Below are 7,344 nucleotides of genomic sequence, written 5' to 3'. Positions count from 1 at the left end.
GTTATCAAGCATTCATCTCTCAACACTCCTTGAAACTCTCAGTGCAAACTTTCAATATTAAAGGAAGCTCTTTGCCCTCTTAGTAAAGAGATTCAGATGAAGCCACAAACTCATGATAAGAAGCAGAGTAATTATAGATATAATTTACATTTTACGGCAAATCATACTGTAAATGTTTACTCACCATCTTCCTTCAGTTCAGTTCAGTTCAGTCGCTCAGTCGTGTCCGACTCTTTGCGACCCCATGAATCACAGCACGCCAGGCCTCCCTGTCCATCACCAACTCCCGGAGTTCACTCAAACTCATGTCCATCGAGTCGGTGATGCCATCCAGCCATCTCATTCTCTGTCGTCCCCTTCTCCTCCAGCCCCCAATCCTTCCCAGCATCAGAGTCTTTTCCAGTGAGTCAACTCTTCGTATGAGGTGACCAAAGTATTGCAGTTTCAGCTTTAGCATCAGTCCTTCCAATCTTCCTTAGCTACCTAAATAAAGGTTAATTGCTAACCCAGTGCTTTCAATGGTTTCAACTTACAAAAGCATTTGTAGCAATGGCTTCTTAAAGTTTTCCTACAAGTTCTTGCTTCAGAACAATCTGACCTCTGAGTTTAACTTTATATTAAGGCCAAATCAAAAACAGTGAGAGGGATAATTTAGTTCCACATATACAGTTTAAAATAGTTTACCCATACAATATTAATTTCATCTGTGTGCCTCTAAATCAAAGTGTAGACCTCACAAGATCATGAGTATTTTACTCTGTCCCTGTTATTATACTCAGGGGCATAATGTTAAGGTTAAGAATACTCAAACATTGCTATTTTAATTCTCTCATCTCCAATGTTCTTGAGAACCAGGAATTTTGGTATAGACAAAAGGAAATTCAAATATAACAAAGTGAAGAAATTAAGTAAAAACCCTAGAATCTTGAATTTGAATTTGAAACCAATGAGAAGTGAGCTCATTGGTAACCTGGTGGCTCAGTGGTAAAGAATCTGCCTGCCAATGAAGGAGATGTGGGTTCTATCCCTGGGTCACGAAGATCCCCTAGAGAAGAAAATGGCAACCCACTCCAGTATTTAGCCTGGAAAATCCCATGAGCCGAGGAGCCTGGTGGGCTACAGTCAATGGGGTCGCAAAAGAGTTGGACATGACTGAGCACACGGCACATATCATTATGAATTCATGAAGTAATTTTTCTTTGTAAGAGGATGTCCCAAAATTTTAAGGGCAATTTTAAGACTTAAAATTTCAAAAGTATAAATGTTACAGATTCACAAATCTTGCCATTTAGAAGTTTAATTATTTAAATGTATTTTATATTTATTTACTTTTTTGAATTTTGATTAATCAATTTGCCATCTTCAATAAGAGAGACTCCTGATGAAAGAAAAAAGTACCACCAGTGGCCCTGTCTCAGCATCTAAACCTGTGTCCAAGTCAGATCAAGCTCTGGATCTAGCAGTTTGCAGAAAATACAGGAACAGAGGGACATGCTAAATTCCACTGTGAGTATGCAAGCGGCAAAGTCTAGATGTGGAAAACCGCATGTCAAGGGGCCTGGGTTCTTCAAAGATAAATGTCAGGAAAAGAACAGGACAGAAGGAAAATCTATAGATTATATGAGACTTTAAAAAAATAAACTTCAAACATGAATAAGTCTACAAGCCACTCCAGTACTATTGCCTAGAAAATCCCATGGATGGAGGAGCCTGGTAGGCTGCAGTCCGTGGGGTCGCTAAGGGTCGGACACGACTGAGGGACTTCACTTTCACTTTCACTGATGCTAGGGCTTCCCTGGTAGCTCAGAGGTTAACGCGTCTGCCTCCAATGTGGGAGACCCGGGTTCGATCCCTGGGTCGGGAAGATCCCCTGGAGAAGGAAATGCTAATCCACTCCAGTATTCTTGCCTGGGGAATCCCATGGACGGAGAAGCCTGGGCGGCTACAGTCCACGGGGTCGCAAAGAGTCGGACACTACTGAGCGACGGGACGGAACGGACTGATGCTAAAGCTGAAACTCCAATACTTTGGCCACCTCATTGGACGAGTTGACTCACTGGAAAAGAGTCTGATGCTGGGAGGGATTGGGGGTGGGAGGAGACGGGGACGACAGAGAATGAGATGTCTGGATGGCATCACCGACTCGATGGACATGAGTTTGAGTGAACTCCGGGAGTTGGTGATGGAGTTGGTGATGGACAGGGAGGCCTGGCGTGCTGTGATTCATGGAGTGAATCACTTACCCTTAGATTTCCTAGTAAATGAAATACTTAAATGTGTCTAGGTTACTGCTGCTGCTGCTGCTAAGTCGCTTCAGTCGTGTCCGACTCTGTGAGACCCCATAGACGGCAGCCGACCAGGCTCCGCCGTCCCTGGGATTCTCCAGGCAAGAACACTGGAGTGGGTTGCCATTTCCTTCTCCAATGTGTGAAAGTGAAAAGTGAAGTCGCCCAGTCATGTCCGACTAGTAGTGACCCCATGGACTGCAGCCCACCAGGCTCCTCTGTCCATGCGATTTTCTAGGCAAGAGTACTGGAGTGGCTTGCCATAGCCTTCTCCGGTGTCTAGGTTAAGCTACTATTAGTAGGATATTTTGTTATTTGCAGCTGAAGTAATTCTAACTAATACATAACTCTAAACGGACCTGAATTGCATATCACTTGGACTCTGTTACTTGCCTGTAAGAATACTGACTCTTAGAAAATAGCTTCCAACCATACAGGAAAAAAAAACAGCATAAACAAAGATATGCATATTGGTGATTTTAATATTACATTTGAGCTTCCAGGCTTATGTGGTGACAAGCTATTCTCTTTTTATCTTGTTTCATACTCTTCCTACCCTAAAGTGCACACAGATGGTTTCTATGTCTGGTCTCAGTTACTAGACAGTAAATTAAACAAGATAAGACCTGTAAAGTACCTCTATATAGTAGAGCTATATATAGTAACTGTTTAATGATTTATAGCTGTTACTATGGTGTATCCTCTGTGCCTGATGACTAGCACTTTATTTTGGCAGATTACATCGCATGATTCCTAATAGTGTCACCAAAATCCCACTTTGAGACAAACTAGACTGAGAAGATGCCTTCTCCATACCCTGATCCTCTCTTAGAGGATTAAAATTCACACTCAATAAAGAAGTTACTCTCGAAGAAAAGTCTGGGGAACCTTCATTTACTTTTCAAATAGGAACTCATAAATTAACTACAGATATTTTTATTTTAAAATGGGTACTTTTGAATTGAAAGAGACACGTGTACCCCAATGTTCATCACAGCACTGTTTACAATAGCTAGGACAATCGGCAGATGAATGGATAAGAAAGCTATGGTACATATACACGATGGAATATTACTCAGCTATTGAAAAGAATGCATTTGAATCAGTTCTAATGAGATGCATGAAACTGGAGCCTATTATACAGAGTGAAGTAAGCCAGAAAGAAAAACACCAATACAGTATAAAATGCATATATATGGAATTTAGAAAGATGGTAACAATAACCCTATATGTGAGACAGCAAAAGAGACACAGATGTAAAGAACAGACCTTTGGACTCTGTGGGAGAAGGCGAGAATGGGATGATTTGAAAGATAGCATTGAAACATGTATATTACCATATGTGAAATAGACCACCAGTCCAGGTTCGATGCATGAGACAGGGCACTCAGGGCCAGTGCACTGGGACAACCCTGAAGGATGGGATGGGGAGCGAGGTGGGAGGGGGGTTCAGGATGGGGGACACATGTACACTCATGACTGATTCATGTCAATGTATGGCAAAAACCACTACAATATTGTAAAGTATTTAGCCTCCAATTAAAATAAATAAATTAATTTACAAAAAAAAATGGGTGCTTTTTTTGATGTTAGGGCCAGGTACCTCCCTCTAATTTTGATCCTCAAACAGATCTGTGTGAATACCTGTTCATACCCTCACCCAAACTCTCCCTAGACTCAGATATAACAAGAGGACTCCTAAGAAGCTATTATCTGATGGTTCAGTCGGACACGACTGAGCGACTGAACTGAACTGAAAGTCTATATTATAGAGGCTAGGGATGCATACAAAACTGAGAAAACTATACAGACAAGGAAGTGATTACTATAAAAGTCAGGATGATGCAGCCATTGTGGAAAACACTATGGAGGTTCCTCAAAAAATTAAAAACAGAGTTGCTATATGATGCAACAATCCAACTCTTATGCATATACCCAGAAAAAACTGTAATTTGAAAAGATACATGTACTCCTATGTTCATAGCAGAACTATTTACAATAGCCAAGACACGGAAAGAATCTAAATATCCATGAACAGATGAACAGACATACACATACATACACTAAAATATTACTCAGCCATAAAAAAGAATGAAATAACGCCATTTGCAGCAATGTGGATGAATCCAGAGGTTATCATACTAAGCAAAGTAAGTCAGAAAGACAAATACCATATCACTTATATATAGAATCTAAAATATGACAAAAATGAATATAACTATGAAACAGAAACACACTCACAGACATAGAGAATAGACATATGATTGCCAAGGAAGCGGGGAAGTTGGGGAGGGAAGGACTGGGAGTTTGGGATCAGTAGATGCCAACTATTATATATAGGATGGGTAACAAAAAGATCCTACTGTATAGCACAGGGAACTATAGTGATATTTTATCAGTGATAAACTATAATGGAAAAGAATATGAAAAAGACTATATGCATGTATAACTGAGTCACTGTGCTGTACAGAAGAAATTAATACATCACTGTAAATCAACTATACTTCAATAAAATTAGGAAAAAAATGTCAGGATATAGTTACATGGTGGGAGAGAGGGCTTGTGTTTAGATGGGGCATCCAGAGGGCTCTGTGGGTGGCTGAAAAGCTCTGTCTTGACCTGCTTGTTGGTTACAAGGATATTTCTCTTACAATAATTCATTAAGTCATGCGTTTACTTTATGTTATGTATCTGTATTTTATAACAAAAATAATATAGTAAATATTAAAATAATTTTAAAATATAAATTCAAAAAGAGAAGAATACTCATGTGTTGAATCTGTCTTGTAGGTTCTATTCACACAACTTTTAAAATTTCATCTTGTTTTCAGCTTTGTGCTTTTCTTTAGTTTTTTTAATTTACATATAGTTAAATTTATTCTTTTCAGTTTTAAGTTCTCTGAGTTTTGACAAATGCCTAGACTTGTGTAAGCGTGACCTGGATCAAGTCAGAACACTTTCATTGCCTCCAAAATTCCCTTGTGTTTGACTTTGTAGTCAACCCTCCCCAACTCAGACCCTGGCAACCACTGATCTTTCTATTTTGACAGTATTGTCTTTTCCAGAATGTAATATAAATGGAATAACCCAGTGAATAGCCTTTAAATCTGGCTTTCTTCCCTGGCATAATGCACTTGAGATGCATTCATATTGTTGTATGTATCAATAAGTACCCCTCTTTATTGTAAAGAAGTATTTATCCTACTTTTAATCCTGAGTAAAATGGTTATCAGTTCGTTAGTTGAAAGACTTTGGCTTATTTCCAGTTGTTGGTGATTATCAATAAAGCTACTCTAAATATTCACATACAGGTTTTCATATGAATATATTTTTTCATTCCTTTTGAGTAAATTTTAGTAATTTTTGCATGGTTTTTACATTTTTATCCTTTAGTCTGTTGGGTGAAATGCAGAGAGCTCAGACATAAAGAGGGTAACTGTGAGCATAGTTCAGGTCACATAGAAGAGGAAATTTATTTATTTTCCCCTTCACTCTGTCCTGTGGCAACCTTTTTAAGCTCTCCATAACTGACCTCTGATTTCCTTTAGTATTAAACCCCTTATCTCTTTTAGAAACAGAAAACTATGACATATATTTTTAAATTCAGCCATGGCTAGAAATTGTAGTTGAATCCAAAGGCTATGTTTGGAGTTTATTGGAAAACTTCAAGAAATTAGACCTTATGGACAGCTGCTTTGAAGAGACAAGACTGAACCAGACATTGGGTCTTATTCAATAAGAGTAAAAAACTGGAGAATATTTAGAAAACTTTTACTCTGAAAAAATTGTGAATACAAATATTAAACTACATTACGGTAGTGACTTCATATTGTCAGACAACCGTAACCTTGTGGCTAAAAGCTAAATTTAGTTATCAGTTATGAAAACATTAAATTTACTCATTATATGTTCATTATAGGAAATTAAATTTATTAATTTAATTCAGTAATACAAAAAATGTTGTAGCATATTAAGTTAAATAAGCTGCTATAAGAAAGTGACCCAGATATGCAGTGACTCAAATGAGAGAAACTTATTTTTCTCTGGTAATAGTCCAGAGGTAGGCAGACAATCTAGGCAAATAAGAGACTCCATTCCATGGGGTCATCTAGGTATTTAGTCTCCTTTTCTCTTGTTGATTCATAATCATGAAGAACAGGAGTTAGTAAGCTTTTCAGTCTGCCATTATAGCATGAAAGCAGCCATTGACGATATGTTAATGAGTGGGTGTGGCATTATGCCAATAAAACTTCAGTCACAAGAACAGATGGCAGGCCACATTTGACCCACAGTTAGTTTGATGACTCTTGTCCCAGAGTAAAGTCTTTGTGGTTGAAGTTCCATTCATGCTCTGGTTTATGGGAAGGAATAAAGAGGCAGTGAAAGGTAAAACATTACTTACAAGAGGACACATGATTTCTGCTAACATTCCCCTGACTAAAACTTACTAGTCACATGGCTCCATCTATCTAGTTCCAATAGAGGCCTGAGAATGTCTCTACCTGGGCAGTCATGTACCTAGGTTGAAAAGTGGGGGTCTGATTTAAGAAAAAAGAGAGTGGATATCGGCGAACAATTATTCACCCCTGCCACTCACCTCAAGTTGTAATACTACCACTGTGGTCTTTAATGATTTATAGCTTCACTGAATCATTCTGGAACTTAAGTCTGTGACTGTCTTTGCCTATTAGTCAGAGGTATTCAAGAACCTCCCTCTCTTCATTTTCTCCCTATCAGCATCAACGAAGTCAGATTTCCAATCAAGTCAGGATCTGAGCAGAAACTGAAAGACTCAGAGAAGTGGTCTATATGGAAAGCACAGAGAAGATGTGCAGAGATAAGAGACCAGAGCTCCAGAAAGGGACAGAAAAAGATGGAGCAGGCTTGTGACTCTCCAGTTCCCATGAGGCCTGGGCACTTCCCACTTTGAGTTCTGTGCTTCTTCCTTGATCTCCCTTTGTGCTTGAGTCTCCTTGGGTGTGTGACAGGTAAAGTTTCTGAAAAACTGAGTGTCTAAAAACAGTTTTTATTCTATACTCATACTTGATTAATAATTTGG

The sequence above is a fragment of the Moschus berezovskii genome, chromosome 9 (assembly GCF_049115385.1).
Source record: "Moschus berezovskii isolate FMDL1 chromosome 9, NW_MosBer_1.0, whole genome shotgun sequence".
NCBI lineage: Eukaryota > Metazoa > Chordata > Mammalia > Artiodactyla > Moschidae > Moschus > Moschus berezovskii.
The sequence above is the reverse complement of the archived record's forward strand: the minus strand, read 5'-3'. Positions refer to the sequence as shown.